The sequence below is a fragment of the Hordeum vulgare genome, chromosome 1H (genome assembly GCF_904849725.1).
Source record: "Hordeum vulgare subsp. vulgare chromosome 1H, MorexV3_pseudomolecules_assembly, whole genome shotgun sequence".
Taxonomy (NCBI): Eukaryota; Viridiplantae; Streptophyta; class Magnoliopsida; order Poales; family Poaceae; genus Hordeum; species Hordeum vulgare.
In genome coordinates, this window is record NC_058518.1 from 455,159,792 (window position 1) to 455,183,103 (window position 23,312).

The following is a 23,312-nucleotide window of genomic DNA, read 5'->3' on the forward strand; positions in this document are numbered from 1 at the left end:
ATGATCGCATCTTACTTACGCAAAAACCACAACAGAGATGTGCAAATTGCTATTTAACCTCTCTCCAAGGACCGCCTCGGTCAAAACCAATTCAACTAAAGTTGAAGAAACTGACACCCGCCAGTCATCTTTATGCAACGAGTAGCATGTCAGTCGATGAAACGAGTCTCTCGTAAGCGTACGAGTAATGTCGGTCCGGGCCGCTTGAATCCAACAATATCGCCGAATCAAGAAAAGACTAAGGAGGGCAGCAAATCGAAAATCAACGCCCACAAAACCTTTTGTGTTCTACTCGAGATAACATCTACACATGAACCTAGCTCATGATGCCACTGTTGGGGAACATTGCATGGGAAACAAAATTTCCCTACGCACACGAAGACCTATCATGGTGATGTCCATCTATGACACGAGATTAGATCTACGTACCCTTGTAGATCGCTAAGCGGGAAGCGTTCAAAAACGCGGTTGATGTAGTGGTACAGCTTCGCGTTCAGCACACGTACAGCTCGATGACGATCTCGGCCTTCTTGATCCAGCAAGAGAGACGGAGAAGTAGATGACTTCTCCGGCAGCGTGACGGCGCTCCGGTGGTGGTGATGATCTACTCCTACAGGGCTCCGCCCGAGCTCCGTAGAAATCCGATCTAGAGGAAGAACTACGTGGTATAGGTTTGAGTTGCACGTGGCAAAGTTGTCTCTCAAAAGCCCTAAAACCACCAATATATATAGGAGGGGAGGGGCTATCCTTGGGGCTCAAGGGAGCCCCAAGGGCGCCGGCCGAAAGGAGGAAGTGGATTCCCACCCCAATCCGGTTTGGGGGAAGGAGTCCACTCCTTCCTTCCCACCTCCCTCTTTCCTTTTTCTTTCCTTTGGTATTTTTCATTTGTGACGCTATGGCCCTATTGGGATGGCCTCACCAGCCCACTAAGGGCTGGTGCGCCACCCAAGGGTCACTCGGCTCACTCCCGGGTGGGTGGGCCCCTCCCGGCGAATATCCGGAACCCATTCGTCACTCCGGTACACTGCCGGAAATGCCCGAAACTTTCCGGTGACCAAATGAAACCATCCTATATATCAGTCTTCGTTTTCGGACCATTTCGAAAACCCTCGTGAAGTCCTTGATCTAATCCGAGACTTCGAACAACATTCCGTAACCACACATATAACTCAACTATACTAAAACATCATCGAACCTTAAGTGTGCAGACCCTGCGGGTTCGAGAACTATGTAGACATTACCCGAGACACTCCTCGGTCAATATCCAATAGCGAGACCTGGATGCCTATATTGGATCTTACATATTATCCAAAGATCTTATCGGTTGAACCTCTGTGCCAAGGATTCATATAATCATGTATGTTACTTGCCCGAGGTTCGATCGTCGGTATCCGTATACCTATTTTAATCTCGTTACCGACAAGTCTCTTTACTCGTTCCGTAATACAAGATCACGTGACTTACACTTAGATACATTGCTTGCAAGGCTTGTTTGTGATGTTGTATTACCGAGTGGACCCTGAAATACCTCTCAGTCACACGGAGTGACAAATCCCAGTCTTGATCCATACTAACTCAACGTACACCTTCGGAGATACCTGTAGAGCACCATTATAGTCACCCAGTTACGTTGCGATGTTTGATACACATAAGGTATTCCTCCGGTGTCAATGAGTTATATGATCTCATGGTCATAGGAATAAATACTTGACACGCAGAAAACAATAGCAATAAAATGACACGATCACATGCTACATTCATAGTTTGGGTCTAGTCCATCACATGATTCTCCTAATGATGTGATCCAGTTATCAAGTGACAACACTTGCATATAGTCAGAAAACCATGACTATCCTTGATCAACTTGCTAGCCAACTAGAGGCTTGCTGCGGACATTGTTTTGTCTATGTATCCACACATGTATCTATGTTTTCATTCAATACAATTATAGCATGGATAATAAACGATTATCTTGAAACAGGAAGGAAGTATAATAATAACTATTTTATCATTGCCTCTAGGGCATATTTCCAACATGTACTTGGCCATATCATATCACACCATACCCTACAAAAACAAGTTAGACGTCCTCTAAATTGTTGTTGCATGTTTTACGTGGCTGCTATGGGTATCTAGAAAGGTTTGATTCTTACCTACGCAAAACCACAACGATGATATACAAGTTGCAATTTAACCTTCTCCAAGGACCGCCTCTGTCAAATCTGATTCATCTAGAGTAGGAGAAACAGACACCCGCCAGTCATCTTTATGCAACAAGTTGCATCTCAGTCGATGGAACCGGTCTCTCGTGAGCGTTCGAGTAAGGTTGGTCCGGGATGCTTCATCCAACAATACCGCCGAATTAAAAAAAGACTAAGGAGGGCAGCAATCTGAATATCAACGCACACAAACTCCTTTATGTTCTACTCCAGATGTCATATATGCATCGATCTAGCTCTGATACCACTGTTAGGTTACATTACATGCGAAACAAAAAAATTCCTACCTCACCAAGATCAATCTATGGAGACTAACATCTACGAGAGGGGGAGTGCGTCTACATACCCTTGTAGATCGCTAAGCGGAAGCGTATATAACACGGTTGATGTAGTCGAACGTCTTCACGATCCAATCACGACCCGTCCCGCGATCTTGTCATGATCCGTCCCACGATCCCATCATGATCCGTCTCGATCTAGTGCCGAACAGACGGCACCTCCGCATTCAGCACACGTACAACTCGATGACGATCACCTCCTCCTTGATCCAGCAAGCAAGGGTGGAGAGGTAGAAGAGTTCTCCACCAGCATGACGGCGTGGCAGTGATGGTGGTGGAGTTGATCAAGTAGGGCTTCGTCTTGTACTGGCGAACCAATCTAGAGGTGGAACGAACTAGAGGAGGAAGAAAAGTTGCGCCATGACCCAATTGGGTGCGGCTGCGCGCCATGACCTAATTGGGTGCAGCTGCGTGCCATAATCTTTGTGGGTGCAGCTGCATGCCATTACCATTTTGGGTGCGGGTTCCTCTCTCCTCTCCACTATATATAGGAGGGAGGGAAGGGATGGCGCCCAAAAGGAGTCCTCCTACGATTGGGAGGTGGAGGCGCTAGGGAGGAGTCCTCCTCCAATTCGGACTCCCTTCCCTCCTCGCACTTCGGCGCATAGGCCCATAGGGGCTAGCCGCCCAGCCCACCCGGGGCTAGTGAGCCACCTCTTGTGCCTATGTGCCCCCCCCCCCGGGGTCGGTTGCCCCTCCCGGTGAACCCCCGAAACCCATTTGTCACTCCCGGTGCTTTACCGATAGTGCCCGAAACCTTTCGGGAACCCGTATACCTCTTTCCAATATATCAATCTTCGTCTCCAGACCATTCTCAAACTCCTCGTGACGTCCGGGACCTCATCCGGGACTCCGAACAACCTTCGGTCACCAACATACATAACTCAACTATACCAAAATGTCACTGAACCTTAAGTGTACACACCCTGCGGGTTCGAGAACTATGCAGATATGACCCGAGACACTCTCCGGTCAATAACCAATAGCGATACCTGGATGCCCATATTGGCTCCTACATATTCTAGGAAGATCTTTATCAGTTAAACCTCTAAGTCAAGGATTCAGTTAATCCCGTATGTTGTTCCCTTTGTCCATCGGTATGTTAGTTGCCCGAGATTCGATGGTCGGTATCTCCATACCTAGTTCAATCTCGTTACCGGCAAGTCTCTTTACTCGTTCTGTAATACAAGCTCCCGTGACCAACTCGTTAGTCACATTGCTTGCAAGCTCATTGTGATGTTGTATTACCGAGTGGGCCCTAGAGATACCTCTCCGTAGTACGGAGTGACAAATCTTTGGATTCATGCCAACCCAACATACACCTTCGGAGATACCTGTAGAGCACCTTTATAGTCACCAAGTTAGGTTGTGATGTTTGATACACATAAGGCATTCCTCCGGTGCCCGAGAGTTGCATGATCTCATGGTCATAGAAGCAGATACTTGACATGCAGAAAACAGTAGCAATAAACTGACACGATCACATGCTACGTTCATAGTTTGGGTCTTGTCCATCACATCATTCTCCTAATGACGTGATCCTGTTATCAAATGACAACTCATGTCTATGGTCAGGAAACCTTGACAATCTTTGATCAACGAGCTAGTCCTTAGAGGCTCACTAGGGACAGTGTGTTGCCTATGTACCCGCACATGTATTTGAGTTTCCAATTGATTCAATTATATCATGGATAATAAACAATTATCATGAAAAAAGAAATATAATAATAAATAATTTATTGTTGCCTCTAGGGCATATTTCCAACATGCTCGGGGCGAAAGCCTTGCTCTCGCTCTGGCCGGAGCAGTCAACGACGACGCTTGTGGGCGCCGCACACCTTCTTGGAGGCGTTGTTGTCGGGGTGCCTAAGCCCTCCCATTTCACACTTTGGGGGAAATCCCTGCTCCATTCCTGGAGCGGGCAATGGCGGCACTTCGGTTTTGTTGACCTTCTTGGAGGCATCGTTTCGGAGTGGTATGGGCTTGAGAGCCATCGGCTCCGGCGGTGCGCGGCCTTGGGGCTAACGTGGAAGTCGGAGCGGCGGCTCCGGATTTTGTCGTCATGGAAGGGTGCCGACTCTGGTCACGTGGGTGGTAGTGTCGTCTGCCAGCATGGTGCGCGGCCTCGGGGTCGGCCTGGATGTTGGAGCGGCGGCTTCAAATATGCTTGTTGGGTGTCGGCTTCGGTTGCTCAGGTGACGTAGCTGGCGGCTCGCGTGCTGCCGGCCTCGGGGTCGGCGTGTGGGATTTCTATCTGCGCGTCGGAGCGGCGGCTTCGGAGATGTTTGTTGGGTGTCGTCTCTGGTTGCTTGGGTGGCAGAGCAAGAGGCTTGCCTGGTGCGTGGCCTCGGGTCGGTGTGGATGCCAGAGCGGTGGCTTCAGTTTTAGTTGTAGGTTGTCAGCTTTGGGTTGCTTGGGTGACGGAGCTGGTGACTCGCCTGGTACGCGGCCTTGGGTCGGCGTGGACGCTGGAGCGGCGGCTTCGGTGTTGGTTGTACGGTGTAAGCTTTGGGTTGCTTGGATGACGAAGTCGACGGCTCGCGTGGTGCGCGGCCTCGGGATCGGCGTGTGTTGATGGTGCCATATTGGGGGCATGTATAATGGTGTTCGCCCGATTTTTTGTTAATCGACCTGATAACTCTTTTTTACCTTTTTAATGAATTGGGTCCTAATGAACCGCGTTTCAAAAAAAAAACTAATCGATCTACAAGGGAAATCACACACCAGCATCTACACGAACCTCAGAATGGAGATTGGGAAGCAAACCAAGCAGAAGAAGCACAACGGGATATGAAAGTAGAACTGAAGCTACAGCGACAGAGAGAACGAGGGCACACCACAAATCAGGAACTCGATACACATATCCGGAGCAGAGATCCTCAACTGGAGAGAGCTCGGAAACGCCATAGATGGAGCCATGCAGCCGACGAAGTTCTTTAAGATTCGAAAGTATTGTTCTGCTTGAGGATAAAATAGCAAAATAATTTCGAAAAATCTGATTATTTTTTTTTGTAGACAAACATTCCTGAGTGTTTTATCTACATAAAAAATTTCGTGAACAGATCACATCTGCGATGCTTTGGGTACAAAAAAAAGCAATCCAAAATACATCCAAAATGAGTTTTTTTAGAGTATCAATTTTTTTTGTCATGACCATAGTGAATGTTATTTCTGCACCAAATTTTGCATGTAGTAGAACATTCAAACATGTGTGTTACAAAATAATTTAGATTTTTTTATTTTTACAATTGTATTAGATTTTACTGTTCGTCCGAGCAGAAACTCCATGTCCTTTGAGATTCACAATCTTTTCTAGTGGGTGTACTAAAGCAGTGCTCGGAATATATATTTTTTGCTTACAACTAGATGGATAAAATCACTGTTCTGACCCTTTTAGCAATCTGTGTCACAAATAAGCTCGATCTGAAAGTATTTCATAATCTGACCCTTTTAGAAACATCACAGCCCGTCATGTTGCTGCTGCACGTAGAAACGTCAGTCTAGCTTGCGTTTCTGCTCAACATTCAAACGTCGAACTAGCTCGCGTCTCTGATCCACATGAAAACGCCAAGCTCTATGACGTTGTTGTCTAGGCCGGTGTTGGCACAGGCCCGACCTCGACGTCGATGTAGCCGAGTACTGTACGGAGATACACGACGTAGGGAACTAGCTCAAGTACTTTCCGAGTTTGCCGAGCTAACGGGTTGGAGATGCATGCACGTAAGAATTACTAGTCGCCGGATGCTTGAATCAATCTAGCTAGCTACACACGCGGAACGACCAGCCGCTAGCGTCTACCATCGAAACTCGCTGAGACAAAGCAAAAGGGTAGACAGGAGTTGATGGCTAAAGGCTCGTGTCGAGCCTTTATTTCTTTCTATTGATCTGAGTTATCGATACACAGGGGTTACGTAGCTATATTAATTAGCAAACTAGCCTAATATTAAACCTATTCGATAACTGTTTTCGGTCCGAGCCGGACATGGAACCATACATCATGGATTATGCCAACAATCATCCCTTAAATATGACGTCCTCACTTCACAGCCTGAACGCCGATCCTTCGTCGCATACTCACGAACTTCTGCCGTCTCAAAGACCTGGTTAGGATATCTGTAAGCTGGTCATCAGTGCAAATGTAGTTGACGTCAATCTTGCTTTCTTCCACGCACTCCCGTAGGTACCGATACCTTGTATCGATGTCTTTGCGTCTATCACACATTGGATTCTTCTACAGTGAGATTGTAGACTTGTCGTCAACGGTTAGCATCACTGGTTCCCGTTCCTTACCTGTGAGGTCATCGAGTAGTCTTCCTAGGCATACACCTTGACACACCGCGGCTGCACCTTCAATATACTCTGCTTCACGGGAGGATAATGCGACCACTTTCTGCTTTTGTGATAGCCAACTCACTGTATTTCCTCCCAAAAAATATACCACGCCCGAGGTACTTTTTCGATCGCCCACATCTCATGACATGTCGCTATCACTGTAGCCTAGTAGCTCCAACATCTCCTTCTTCTTCTCTCTCAAATAGACACAATAGAAGTTTGTTGTTCCTTTGATGTACGTGAGTATATTTTTCACAGCTGCCCAATGTTCGTTCGTGGGAGCTTCCATGAAGCGACTCACTATGCCAACGGAATAGATCAAGTCGGGTCTTGTATTTGTGAAATACCTTAACTTTCGGACCACACTTCTATACTCCGTTGCATCAACCGCGGATGCTTCACTTTCCTTGCTTAGTATAAGATGAGGCTTCATCGGAACATGACTTGTATTGCAATCTTTAAGGCCACAGCTTTCAAGTAACTTCTTGATCTCCTCCGTCTTTTGATGTACCTCGATCCCAAGGTAGTAACACAAGAGCCCTAGATCAGTCGTCTTGAATAGCTCCTTTATTTGTAGCTTGAAGTTTGCAATCACCTCTTCGTCAACTCCTGTTATCAATAGATCACTCACATAGATGCCCACTAAGAGACGATCCTTTCCTTTACCTCGCTTATACATCGTATGCTCTAGTGTACTCTTCTCCACTAAGAGAAATCAATGTACTGTCAAGCTTGATGTTCCATGCCCGAGAAGCTTGTCGTAGCCCGTACAACGCCTTGTGTAGTTTCAATACCTTGTATTCATTTCCTTCTTTGATGTATCCCGGTGGTTGCTTCACATACAATTCTTCTTCTAACTCCCCTGTCAAAAACATGGAGTTCACATCCATGTGATGTATCCTCGAGGATTCTTGAGCCGCGAAAGCAATAAGTAGCCCCACTAAATCCATCCTTACAACCCAAGAAAACACTTTTTTGATTTCCACACCTTGCTCTTGCACGTTTGCTTTAGCCACGAGCCTTGCTTTATGCTTCACCAGGTTTCCTTCGGCATCTTTCTTGACTTTGTACACCCATTTGAGCTCTATGTCACTCTGTCCGTTGGAAAGATTCACGAGCTCCCATACTTTGTTATCTCGGATGGACCTCAACTCTTCATCCATAGCACGACGCCAACACTCCATCATATTTATATTTTTTTTAAAAATCGGTTTCCCGATGTGCAAAACTAGTTGCCCTTTACTTTTCATCTTCACCGAATTTATTTGAAACACTTCATCTGGTTCATGTGGCCTTTCTTCTGTCTCCAATGTCGTCGAAGGAGACGACACTTTTTATGAAGTTGCCAAACTTCTCGTTTCTGGCATGTTGGACAAACACAAGCTGCTCCGTGGAGAGCTTGCATGGCTAGCACTAGATGGGTTGCTTTTTATTTTTGCAACACTCATTTTTTTGTACGTGTCCCAAATTCTTCTGGCGTATACATTAGGCCTCCACGTGAGCTCCTTATTGGAGTTGCCGTATGCATCAGCTTGTACTGGCCAGCTCCATGTGGAGCAGTATGAGACCATGCAGAAACTCCGCCGCTGCTGCCTCCAGCACAGGTGGCTGGGCTGCCGGGCGCAGTGTGCGTGCCACACGCACCACGGCTGTCGTGTGTAGCACCGGTGCCAGCGTCGGATATGCTCCTCGTTGCGTTTTGGGAAGGTGCTGCAGCGCTCGTTGCTGGGACGCCATCCGGTTCAGGTAAGCTTCCTGACGTGTCTCCTCTCGCATCGTCCTTCGGAACTTCTAATGAGACAGACGAGTGTAACACAGCTCCCTGTGTCTCCTCTCGCATCGTCCTTCGGAACTTCTAATGAGACAGACGAGTGTAACACAGCTCCCTGTCCATCGTGTTGTTCCGGCGACACGTCTTTGCCGTCTTCTCACATGATCACATGTCACACTTTGTGTCATGGTCTTCTGGCGTCATGACATCACCTGCTTCTAGCACGACCACACTGTCACGCCTTGTGTCATGGTCCTCTGGCGTTAAGACTTCGCCTGGTTCCAGCGTGACGATGCCATCACGGCTTGCATCATGGTCTTCTGGCACGATGACTTCGCCTGTGTGTAATGATACGAATGCACTCATCAGACTCATGTCCAGCTGATCGTGATCATCTGTATCATGTTCATCCACTAGCTCACACATCAGCATCATATCCCATCGTCTCCTTCCTTAGCCATGAGCGCCCGCTGCTTCGGTGCTTCCTCGCAGTCAGCCTTAAAGTGACCGAGGAGGCCACACTTATGACATCTCACTTTCCTGATGTCAAACTTTCTCCTCGGTGGTGCAGGTGCATCCTCGTCATCCGAGTCGGCGAATTTCTTTCTCGCCGAGCGCTGCTTTCCCTTCCCCTTCTTGTTGTCGCTGCTCGTGGATCCGCCCTGCCGTTCCTTTGATAGGGCAATCCATTGCGCCTTTGTCAGCATCAAGGGCTCACTCGCCTCGGCGTCACCGAAACTGAGACGAATTCTCTCGTCATGTGCCTTGAACCTTCCGACGAGATCATCGACCATGAGAGTCTTTAGGTCAAGACATTGCTCGATCGATGTGACGATCTATATGTAGCGTGTCGGCGCAGCGCGCAAAAATCGTCGGACGATCGCAACTTCTTCTAGGATTGAACCATAGCCGTGTATGCCGTTGACGAGGGTCTTGAGACGGGCGGCAAACTGATCAACCGTCTCTCTTTCCTTCATCTTCAGGCACTCGTAGCTTCTCATCGGGGACTGAAGGTGTGCTTCCTTGACACGGTCATGACCCTGGTGCAGGATCTTGATGGTCTCCCATGCCTCCTTCGCCGATTTTTTTCCGACGAGGTGCTGCAGCACATCCTTCAGCATGGCGGAGTAGATCGCCGTTAACGCGTGACGATCCGTCCGGTACTTCGCCGCGCCCTTCGCGTACTCGGCGCCGTCGGGGTCGACGACTTCCCAGAACTCAGCTCCTTCCAACGCGACCTTCATGTTCATCGCCCATAGTGCGTAGTCCTCTCGATCCAGTCAGGGGAACTGCGACACCCCCACCATCGGCATCGGTGCTCCCTCTCCCGCCACGACGATCTCCTTGCCCGGGTTCGACATGGTCCTTCGATTGCTTTCCGAAGACCACGTCAATAAATCAAAGCTCTAGATACCAATTGTTGACACATGCGCGACCTCGACGCTGATGTAGCCGAGTACTTTCCGACGATACATGACGTAAGGGACTAGCTCAAGTACTTTCCAAGCTTGCCGAGCTAACAGGTTGGAGATGTGCACGTATACACCAAGCAGGCACACAGCCTGGTTGATAGATTTCTCACGTACTAACACATGCACGTAGGAATTACTAGTCGCCGGATGCTTGAATCAATCTAGCTAGCTACACACGCGGAACGACCAGCCGCTAGCGTCTACGATCGAAACTCGTTGAGACAAAGCAAAAGAGTAGAGAGGGGTTGATGGCTAAAGGATCGTGTCGAATCTTTGTTTCTTTCTATTGATTTGAGTTATCGATACACAAGGGTTACATAGGAATATATATTAGCAAACTAGTGTAATATTAAACCTATTCGGTGACTGTTTCCGGTCCAAGCCGGACATGGAACCAAACATTATGGATTATGCCAACAGCCGACACGTCATTACCATTGGCGTTTCTAGCATGCTTACCCTGTGGTGTGATTCGCCCAGCTGCTCCTCCAGTAGCTTATCCTGCACGCAAGAAAGTCATGTAACCATTGATTCAAACACTGACAGTAACCTGTCAGGCGAGGTGAAAACGAAATATTGTGCAGGGCAGGCTGTATACCTTCATTTCACGGACTTTACCCAGCGTGCTCCATCTTCTGCTCCAGATGGCCAAGCTCTGTGACGCTTGCGGCCGACGGCAAGTCTTCTCCGGTCTGGCTCCGCACGACGGCCTCGAGGTGATCACGCTCACTCCCCAACCTTGCGATTTCTGCCAGCAGCTGTTGTGTGCAAGAATAAGAATGCAATCATGCAGTTAGCTGTTCTCAGTGTACAAATGTACTATGTACATGACTAGTTGTGTTTCGTCGTTTATTAACCTGATCATGATCGTGATTTGCCCCCTGATTTCCCTGGAACTGGTCGTTGGTGGTGCTGTCGTAGCGCTGAGTTAGCTCGCTCCAGCTGAACAAGTGAAGCACGATTCAGTCGACGAGAGCATCACAATACAGTAGCTACGATGGCATCTTGTACTGTATTTCAGAATGCAGAATCATCACTGCACCAGTGCACAATCTGAATCTAGCTGTTAGAAATTAATTAGTAGATTAATTAGACAAGGGATGTGTCCAACTCCGAACAGTCGTGTCTCCTCTCTCTGTCTCTATTGCCAACGGTCACCTGTTCTGGAGGGATGTCTCCGAACAGACACCTCTTCATTGCACCTCTTCCACATGTATATATACTTGAGAATCAATAGAAATCAGGACTGATCGTTCGTTCACTTTCATTAATCTCGTTTTACTCTAACACGTTATCACACACTTTGCTCTCCGATCGAGCGATTTGGCCGGACAGGAGAAGAGAAGAAAAAGGATGAACAGGGGGCGTCAACCTCCATCCATTCAAAGATCATCATCGAATTAGAATGAAGAGATCAAACACAAAAGAAGAAATTGATGGATCATACTCCAAACAAAAACTAGAAAGTGGTCATGATTTTTTTCAATCAAGTAACCGCAACGGTTTGAACCTTGTTTTTATCTTTAATGGCCAGGGAATTGGACAATGTTCGCATCTTTTCATGGGCCAAGGCATCATCAAAACAGAAAAAGGCGGACAGAAAAAGGCAGAACATTGCATTGGCATCCATGATTGACGGATTGAAAAATAAATCCATACCAAGAACTTAATGTTCTTCACGCAGAGACGACTACACGCAACGACATCCTCTGTAATACAAATACAAGCAGTGGCCAATGCGACTTGACGACAGCCATAATGTCAAGACGATGATATCAAGCGCCTCCCGACACGAGGCAAGGCTCCTTAGGCGCTCGGGCCGTCGAGCCACAGCATGGCGGCGCGGCTGTCGTGTCGCTCCTCCCTCCGGCGGAGCACGACCCCTGCGACACTCGCCCTCGCCCGCGTCGTGGCCGCCTGCGCCCGGCCGCCCCCAGGCCGTGGCCGCACTCGCCCGTGACGTGGCCACCTGCGCCTTCCGATCCGGGCCATGGCTGCATCCGACTGCGCCGCGGGCGCTCGTGCCCGCCGGCGACCAGCCAGTGAACGAGCGGACGTGCACGGGAGTGCGGCGGCGGCTCTGCCCGTCGACCGCGTCGTGCAGGTGGTGGGGGGATCGAGCGATGGTGCTTATCCGTAACCGCCCCACCCCTCGCCTTCTCTTTATGCGGTGCGGGAGGCGGCAGATCGACCGAAGGCCGCAGCGGCCCAGGCCCAGGCGCCCGGCCTCTCCCCTCCAGGAATACATTTTTCATTTTTTCTGTTGAGTTTTATAATTTCAGAAATATATGTATGTTGATACTTACATGTTTAATGTGCTTACCATATTCTCTAGGACATGTTTTTCGTGATTGAGATTAAATTTTCTCGCACAACAATATTGATTTGCGACTGAGAAAATATATTTTTCCTCGCGAAACAATCTCATTGCGATTGAAATTAATTCTCTCGCAAAATATTAGTTCACTTTGTTGGATTATCTTGCAGCTTGATACAGATCGTCTCATTTAGTTTGAGGTCTATACAATTCAAGTTCTTTTTACTTGAACATCAAGTTTGCAACATCATTACTATTCATTACAATAGTAATGTATTTTTGTTAAGTATGATGTATTCCGGAATGTATGTATCTCCATGTTCGTTACATGTCGAGATTAATACATTTATTTGCAATTGATATTTTCAATTTCTTGCAAATATTGACTCAAAATTGAAAGTGAATTCTTCAAATTGATGTTTTGGGATCACAAGTAGTGTGTAGATCTACTGCTTTACAGATTATCACCATTATTGATAATGCCTACATTTTGTCGTTTCGACATTATGATCGTTTTACAAAGTGCTCTCCCACACATTTTACTAAGTCATGACATAAGACACTACGAGTGAGTCTACTGACTTCATTAGATTATACTCCCTAATGCCATGAGATCTACTCCATTTTTGGAGATTATCTTCAAGGTGTCATATTTAGCAATTTGAGATTGACATTAATGGTTTCAAGATAACTTCTTGAAATACCCATTAATTTTACTAAATTCAATACAACATCAACCATGATGGTTTTAAATTTACTGTAGGTAAATTAATTATCTCAGGTTTACCCATAGAGGTAACATATGGCTATAAGGCGTCATCCATACTAGTATTTGCACCTCCGAAGCATTTATTGTTGTTGTTCACTAAAATATTTTACTCTCATAGTAAATATTGTTCTTGCACACTTTGCTTGAATATGTAATAGCAAACTACGGAAATATTTGCATATACGTATGATTACCTTCTATTACATTGGTAGAACACATGACAATGATTGAGTGTCTCAACACTTTCGCAAGGTCCACACCACATCGTGGTTGTAGTTTCATAGTGACTACCAATGTTAAGAATGCAAGTCTGTACGTTTTGGCAGTGACTCTAAAATCACAAAATGAAGTCCAAAATATTAGCAATAATTTCATGACATGTGTTGTACTGAAGGATACACCGAGGTTCACCAAGCAGCGGCCAATGCGACTTGACGACAGCCATAATGTCAAGACGATGATATCAAGCGCCTCCCGACACGAGGCAAGGCTCCTTAGGCGCTCGGGCCGTCGAGCCACAGCACGGCGGCGCGGCTGTCGCGTCGCTCCTCCCTCCGGCGGAGTACGACCCCTGCGACACTCGCCCTCGCCCGCGTCGTGGCCGCCTGCGCCCGGCCGCCCCCAGGCCGTGGCCGCACTCGCCCGTGACGTGGCCACCTGCGCCTGCCGATCCGGGCCATGGCTGCATCCGACTGCGCCGTGGGCGCTCGCCCCCGCCAGCGACCAGCCAGTGAACGAGCGGACGTGCACGGGAGTGCGGCGGCGGCTCTGCCCGTCGACCGCATCGTGCAGGTGGTGGGGGGATCGAGCGATGGTGCTTATCCGTAACCGCCCCACCCCTCGCCTTCTCTTTATGCGGTGCGGGAGGCGGTAGATCGACCGAAGGCCGCAGAGGACCAGGCGCCCGGCCTCTCCCCTCCAGGAATACATTTTTCATTTTTTCTGTTGAGTTTTATAATTCCAGAAATATATGTATGTTGATACTTACATGTTTAATGTGCTTACCATATTCTCTAGGACATGCTTTTCGTGATTGAGATTAAATTTTCTCGCACAACAATATTGATTTGCGACTGAGAAAATATATTTTTCCTCGCGAAACAATCTCATTGCGATTGAAATTAATTCTCTCGCAAAATATTAGTTCACTTTGTTGGATTATCTTGCAGCTTGATACAGATCGTCTCATTTAGTTTGAGGTCTATACAATTCAAGTTCTTTTTACTTGAACATCAAGTTTGCAACATCATTACTATTCATTACAATAGTAATGTATTTTTGTTAAGTATGATGTATTCCGGAATGTATGTATCTCCATGTTCGTTACATGTCGAGATTAATACATTTATTTGCAATTGACATTTTCAATTTCTTGCAAATATTGACTCAAAATTGAAAGTGAATTCTTCAAATTGATGTTTTGGGATCACAAGTAGTGTGTAGATCTACTGCTTTACAGATTATCACCATTATTGATAATGCCTACATTTTGTCGTTTCGACATTATGATCGTTTTACAAAGTGCTCTCCCACACATTTTACTAAGTCATGACATAAGACACTACGAGTGAGTCTACTGACTTCATTAGATTATACTCCCTAATGCCATGAGATCTACTCCATTTTTGGAGATTATCTTCAAGGTGTCATATTTAGCAATTTGAGATTGACATTAATGGTTTCAAGATAACTTCTTGAAATACCCATTAATTTTACTAAATTCAATACAACATCAACCATGATGGTTTTAAATTTACTGTAGGTAAATTAATTATCTCTGGTTTACCCATAGAGGTAACATATGGCTATAAGGCGTCATCCGTACTAGTATTTGCACCTCCGAAGCATTTATTGTTGTTGTTCACTAAAATATTTTACTCTCATAGTAAATATTGTTCTTGCACACTTTGCTTGAATATGTAATAGCAAACTACGGAAATATTTGCATATACGTATGATTACCTTCTATTACATTGGTAGAACACATGGCAATGATTGAGTGTCTCAACACTTTCGCAAGGTCCACACCACATCGTGGTTGTAGTTTCATAGTGACTAACCAATGTTAAGAATGCAAGTCTGTACGTTTTGGCAGTGACTCTAAAGTCACAAAATGAAGTCCAAAATATTAGCAATAATTTCATGACATGTGTTGTACTGAAGGATACACCGAGGTTCACCAAGGATCACCTTGGCCATGATTGTTCTCAAACAAATCATTTATTCATAAATGACACTTACTCCTAGAAGTAAATTAAATAAATACATTAGCATTTTCAAGTAAGCATGGTTGACACTTCCAAACACAGTAAGTACATGTTAGGTGATATTATTTATTATATATGATTTACGACATCACTCATTATATCCACATGTGGCATTGTTGCCACTATAACTCCACCTTGGGAAAATGTGTCGTGGCTATTATCTTAATAGCTAATATGTGGATATGCATTTTATAAATCACCAACTTCACTTAGTTATCAAACTAAGTACATAATGGATGAATATTTATTCACCTAGAATATTTCCCTTAAGAGAAACACGCTGCCATGAGCACATTTGGAATGATCACCCAATAATTATTTAAGGCCTCAAGTCTATCGCAACTTACAATTTTGGTAGTTATAAAATCAACTTTACGTTGAGAGCTCATGATCAAATATTTTCATCCGAAGATCCAGTTGAAAAGCCCTCAATGCAATTTACATCTTCTTATGATAATCCTACCATTTTCTTGATGAAGAAACATGGAATTTCATAAAATCATCAGATTCACCCAACGGGTGCTATTCCATTATTTGAAATTCTTGGTAGTATTGTGAATAATATTCAAGTCATTGGTCACAAAATAGAACCAAGATGTATTCAAAGTAAAGTGGAGGCTAAAATACAACCAAAGATGGAATTATTTCTTAATAGGGAATATGTCGTTTTCAAACGACCAACGACAAATCTCAAGTTTGTCAAATGTGTGGTTATTTAAATATCGTGCATATCATTACCAAACCCTCAACCATATGGTCAAACCACATCGCAAATTTATTGAAAGGCAAATAAGTTCATTGGGATATTTAAAAATTTGCAAACATATAACCAGAAAATATTCTCGTAAATGATGTTCTCAAATCTTCATCAGATGGAGAGCCAAAATTATAGTGCAATAAAAGAATGATCAATTCTTTTGCGCCTATGATATGTTTGCATAATTCATTTTTCAGTAATATGGGAGACCTCATGTAATATCCCGATTATTCCCAAAATATAGTTTGCCTATAGTTGTACTACTTCATGTAGTATAATGTCCAATATCCTATTCCTTGGACATTATATTTGATAAATTTTGAATGTATGAATCAATTCATACTGAGTTTTGTTGCGTACAAAATAATTTTCTAAATCTTACAAAATATTTGGTTATAAGCCTTACAATCCTGGTTTGGGGTTGATTAGAAAATTATGGACAATTCTATTGGTCACAACTTAACAATTTGCAAAATTTCCCAAATCATCACATTTTATGTGCACCATATGTGTGATAGGGGAAATTAATTTAAGGCACTCTCACCTTACAATTCTAGATGAGCCACTCATTCTTCCTTGAACACATTCAGAAGATATGTGGATTACTCAACCATTATGTGGTATTATATAGATACTTCATGGTACTCATGGAAACATTTATAAAATGATTTCGAGTGTGTCTCTTTTGTCACACAAAATCATGAATGATATAACTAAATCAATTGCTCAAATTCTCAAAGTAAGAGCAAGTTATCCCAAACAAGGGTTAAATCCATTCGAATGGACAACTTTGTTAAACTCATTTCACAAGCAATGCCTGATTATACATAATACTATATGTACATACCCAAAATGGTTTAGTTCAGTATCTTATCAAAGATAGTGAAATTAATAATATGACTAAACTTATAGAATCGTAATTTACTAGCCTCATGCTAGATAAATACGGCATTACAGACCGTAAGTATGATATAAATCATACCAACTGTATAGCATACTACTTTCCCCTTGTAGTAATTACGTGGAAATCAACAAAGTATTTCCTATCTGCGATAATTCGGTTACATACCGATATCACCACTCCAGCATACATCAATGGGCTCTCACAGAAAATTAGGGATCTATGTGAGGAAAAAAAAATTATTCGTCAGTCAAAATTATTCATAACCCATATGCTGATTGCATCACCAATAAGGACATTTCTGGTATTAGGGGGAGATAAGTACCACAAGGAATGCCAAGAAAAATTTAGAAATGTTATTCACATTCAGTCCTTATATCCACGTACTCAAAGAATCTAAACTAGAAGTTTAAACTCATTGCAAATCTGCCACATACGTTACTGATAACAAAGGTGTCACCCAATTGTATACTCCTGCAGTAAAGTGCCAGAAAGAGTGGAGGTACTTGATAAACCACTCTTCTCCCCAAATGAGAGCAACAGGGGGAGAAATTTGACCACACGAGATATAATCTCGCATATGCTTCCGTGGACATAGAGGAAATCAAATCCTTAACCAGTAAATGTAATTCAACATCAAGTTGAAAGACACCTCACTGGATGCTCATCATGCAAAGCCCGACATAGTTGTGCACAAATGTTTTGGTGCCGGGACATCGAAATGCCTTGACTCCATTGTCGTAGGAAATCACAAGGAGTTAAAAGGAATAAATACATTTCCACAAATTTCATTGATTGCTCTAGAATCATATAACATAAGCCTACATTTGTCGACATATATTTCTTCTCCAAATTGCTAAAACCTTTTGGGCCCTGAACCAAAATCCATGGTAGAGTGCCTCTTGTACTCATATTGGTTCACATAAAAAGGAAGCAAGTAATGAAGAATAGCACTCGCTCATCAAAGAGTGGTATTTACCACAGTAATACCTACTCCTCATAAGTATCTTCCATATGGAATACTAAAAACTTCTCATTCATAGACAAAGTCAATGAGGTGGTGAAAAAGCAAGGCTTGTAGCAAAAGGGTTCACGCAGAGACCCGACATCAAATTATGATGTAACATACACTCCTGGTATGAGTGGAATTAAGTTTCGATAATAAATATCATTGGCAGTACAAATAATATTATCCATGTAGTTAATGAATGCAATGATTACATACAAATATGAGTCACCATTCTGGAAATCTATATTAAAGTGCCTCAAGGGCTTCATTTCCGCATCCAAAAACAAATCGCAACATGTATTGTGTAAAACTTCATAAGTCACTCTATGACTAGAAATAGTCGTGAATCATATGGTACTACCGACTAAATGACTTTCTTCTTCCGAAAGATTACTCAATGATGATTGTTTATGTGTTAACAAAGGAATACCAAATTTGAATTCCTTATATCACCTCAGTGTATATCGATGATTTCATCATCAATGTATTTACAAGACCTAAACATACATAAAATCATCTCATGACGAAAAATTTGGATTCAACAATATTTAGCTTAAGTTTACAACTTGAGCATTCTATCAAGAATACGTATCAGTCTACATATATCCAAAACATATACGAAAAGTTCAGTGTGGATATATCATAACAACAAAAGACATATATGGTCATACTACCTTTGATAAGGTATGAATCCATTCATACCTAGGGGTGATAATGAAGTGACACTAGGACCTGAAGTTCTATATTTCACTAATGTCAAAGCACTCGTATACTTCCAAACTACGTCAGGCCTGACACTATATTTGCTATCTTTATTCGGAATGCAACCCCCAACAAAAGGTATATGGTTGATATAAGTACTATCATCTTATATCTGAAGATTACAGTAAATCTTGAATATTTTCATCAGGAAATAGAAGATATGACCATGATATGATGTAATGATATTGCCTTTTTATTTGATCCCAATGACGCCACATCAATGACTGAATTTGCTGGAATAGCCTTCACATGGAAGTCATATAAATGGATTTTTAATAGTTATTTCCAATTATCATTCTAACATAATTGCTTTATCTAAAGGCATTGCAAAATATGCATAACTTAGTAGAATGGTTAACCACACTCAAAATCATGTGGTTGAGATTCATCAGAATCACATAACTTGATTTATCAAGATACTTCCACTTGTGTTACTCAATACCTATAGGTTATATGAAGAGCAATATCATAAATCACGTTGCTCAGAAATTACTTATCCTCATGGATTATAGAAAATTGAGGAAATAATTTGCAAACAAAATATTGTTATAATCCAACAGATTATACACAATCTCATGTTCATGTTAATGGTAATGGTATGAGACATCCTCCATATTTGCAAAGTCCAAGGGGAGTAATCTCCCAAACTATAACCTATTAACAATCATCAGATTGCATATATTGTACTCTTTTTCCCTTGATGAGTTTTCCCTAACGGTTTCTCGTAAAAGGTTTTTAACGAGATAATATAAACACAAGTATATATATATATATGCCATATCATTTTCTCCTTATATTTTTCCCACTGGGTTTTAAAGGAGTTTTCAATGGCATGTACGATTGCACTTTTTCCCTTATGAGTTTTCTCTCAAGTTTCTCATAATGGTTTTTAGTGAGGCAATATCTTCTCAAAGATCATATGTAATACTTTCTATTTTCCCTACCAGGGTTTTTAAAGGAAGTACTCAAGACATATTAATTGTTCTCTAAACTTATCAATGAGTTTTCTCCTTCTTCAAAGGTTTTCTCATATGAGTTATCAAGAGACAATGATCATCATATGTTGCATCATTTTCTCCTTATTTTTCCCAGTGGGTTTGAAGGAGTTTTAGCAACATATCTACTCTATTCTCCTCATATTTTTCCCACAGGGTATTTTGGGGAGACTCTCAAGATTATCTGGAAGATTTCTCAAGATGAAAGATCTATATGCAAGAAGCTTTCAACGATGAAACATTCAAGGATTGGTGTTGTACAAGGGGAAGTGTTAGAAATTAATTAGTAGATTAATTAGACAAGGGATGTGTCCAACCCCGAACAGTCGTGTCTCCTCTCTCTCTCTATTGCCAACAGGCACCTGTTCTGGAGGGATGCCTCCGAACAGACACCTCTTCATTGCACCTCTTCCACATGTATGTATACTTGAGAATCAATAGAAATCAGGACTGATCGTCCGTTCACTTTCATTAATCTCGTTTTACTCTAACACTAGCGTCTCCAGAATGAATCTAGACGTCGTTGGCGATCCGCCTCATCTCCACACTCCCGCGCCTCATCCTCCTCCTCCCCTTCTCCCGGCAGCCCTGAAGCGGCCCAGACGCGCTACGTGAACGCACAAGGTGGTCAGCCAGTGGTGGCGGCGGCTACTGGTTCCTTCCTTCCTGGCCAAGTCTGGGATTGTAACTTGGGGCAGAAACATCAAAGCCTTTAGCGTTTCTATATGAAAGGGCAACGTTGTCCGCTGTCTAGTTAGGCGTTTATAAGTTCACTTCTATTTCAGTACACCCCCCTAAACAACGGTCCGGATTAATTGATACCTCTTCATAATAAACGGCAAGATGGTCATATTAACGTATACGTTGTATTTTTTTCATAAGCACACACCTTGAGCACTGTTCATGTTTTCTTTATTTTTTAAACCGCCAAAAAAATTACGTGAGAAGCAAGAGTCGAACCATTCACGTTTAGGTATTACCAAAGTTGCACTAACCAATTGGTCAACAAGACCTCACATGCTACAAAAAAATTTACTCTAATAAACAACACGTGGAAACGCAGTACTCTTTGTTTTGTTTCCTTTTTATATTTATTTTTTTCTTTTCATTTTGTTGATTTCCTTTTCCTTTCTAAATGCGTTAGCTTTTTAAACCTCGCACCATTTGTTTTTTAAAATGACCATTTTTTCAAGTTCGTCATTTTTTCTTAAAAATAGGTGATTTTTTCACAGATGACTGAAGTTTTTTTCCTTTTCTAAATTCATGAACTATTCCTCAAATACGCGAACTTTTATTGAAAGTTAATGAAACTTTTATAAAGTTGATGATCTGTTATTTTAAAAATTGATGAACTATTACTTAAACCGTAATTTTGGTATTCAAAACCCTAAACCCTAAATTGTTGGGAAGTTGTTAACAACTTTGGAAAATGTATTGATGTTTTTAAAATTTTCATACATAGTTTGAAATTCCAAAATTGTGTACAAATTAAAATTAGGTCCGTTTCATGAGTCGGAGTAACATCATCGCATTATAACACCTCTTTCGCCCTTATCGACACCCGTGCGTTCCACATGATGTATATGCATATGTTTATCGCATTATAACATCATTGCATTATTTTAAAAATTGAAGAACTATTACTTAAACTGTAATTTTGGTATTCTAAACCCTAAACCCTAAATTGTTGGGAAGTTGTTAACAAATTTGAAAAATGTACCGAACTTTTTTAAAATTTCATATGTAATTTGAAATTCCAAAATTGTGTAAAACTAAAATTGGGTCCGTTTTCATGACTCGGAGTAACATCATCGCATTATAACACACGATGTACATACATACGTTTATCTAAACTATTTTTTATGACCCGTGCATTCCACATGATGTACATACATACATTTATCTAAACTATTTTTCAATTTATTGAATAAGTTTCAAAAGAATAATAAAGATAAAAAGGATAAAACGAATTTAAAAAAGTTCAAGATATTTAAAAATCACGAATTTAAAGAATGAAAATAGGGTAAAAAAGAAATACGAAAGAAAAAGGAGCTGAAAAGCAAAATTTAAATCAAAATAGAGAAACCGCTGTGTTTTTTATATAAGGGAAATATCATACTTGAATTTTGTCACATCTAGGGGTGTGTTCTGTTGGTAACTGCCCCGTCAAGGGCGTATATGTAATGGATCCTTCGTACATACGAAAATTGATGTGAAAGGTCCGTATTATCCTTTATACGGTTTGTAAGGGGGGTGTGCCGAAGCGGGGCTCTTATAAGTTGGGCAGAAACGCCACGGGCTATGGCGTTGTTAAAAGGGTCAGATCATGAAATCTTTCATGTCGAGTTCAGTTTGTGACATATATAGCTGATAAGGTGAGAACAGTGAAAAAACCCAACTAGATCATCAACCACATGTAAGATATAAAGTTAGGCAAATTCGTAGACCAAAATACATAAGTATCGTATTGTCTTCCTCCACATAAATGTGCTACCTCGATGCATGTCTTTGGGCTAAATAAACAATACATATAATTGAAAGTTTGCAAGCCTATGAAGGAATTTTGCTTCACTAAACAGGGTCCACTTTAGCAAAGATCAAAATATGAAGAAGTCACTGCACGACATGCCCCATACCAAGCTGTTCAGCACTTCGGTTAGAGTTTTTCCTGATTAGTTTCACCGCTTTATTTCACCCCTTCACGTTCCACACAAGTTTGATGATCTCGGTAGAGGCGTATTGCTAAGGATAACCATATGTGGCCTAACATGCTTTCTGATGCCATCCATTCCGAGGACACAAGCAACTCACCCTCTATGGCTTGCCTCCCATTCGGCATAAGCAACGTCGGGATTTGGCCAAGGTTATCGAGCTTGTGTTCTACACAAGGGGAAAATGAGTGATGCACATATGTAGCAGCATCATAATACTTGAGGAATAGAACCGAGAAGCTGGAGTTATTTAAGAATGGAGAGACACCTTGGAGGAAGTTATAAGAGTCGTTGAACCTTTTATGACATGGGTGAAGTCTTCGTGGAGGTGTTGCACATGGATGAATTTACAACGCCATGCAAATGAGCCGGATACACACATGGCACTGTCGAATCTAAAAAGAAACTAATTTGGTGTATGACAGAAATTTTAACAAGTGAATTGATTAGTTTGAAGTTTGGTAGCTATCACCTATCCATATTTCTGGACATTTTCTATGCAAGTATCATATTGAAACCAGCCAAACTCATATAAGTATTTTGGCCAATCATTTATCTAAATCCTTCAGTACAAACTACTTTGGCCTGGACACTCCCGAAAGGCTCGGCTGAACATAGAATTATGTTGTGCTTGTATGGAGAAAGTTAGTAAATCTGGCCTCTTCATTACTCTACATGGCCACTCTTCCTCT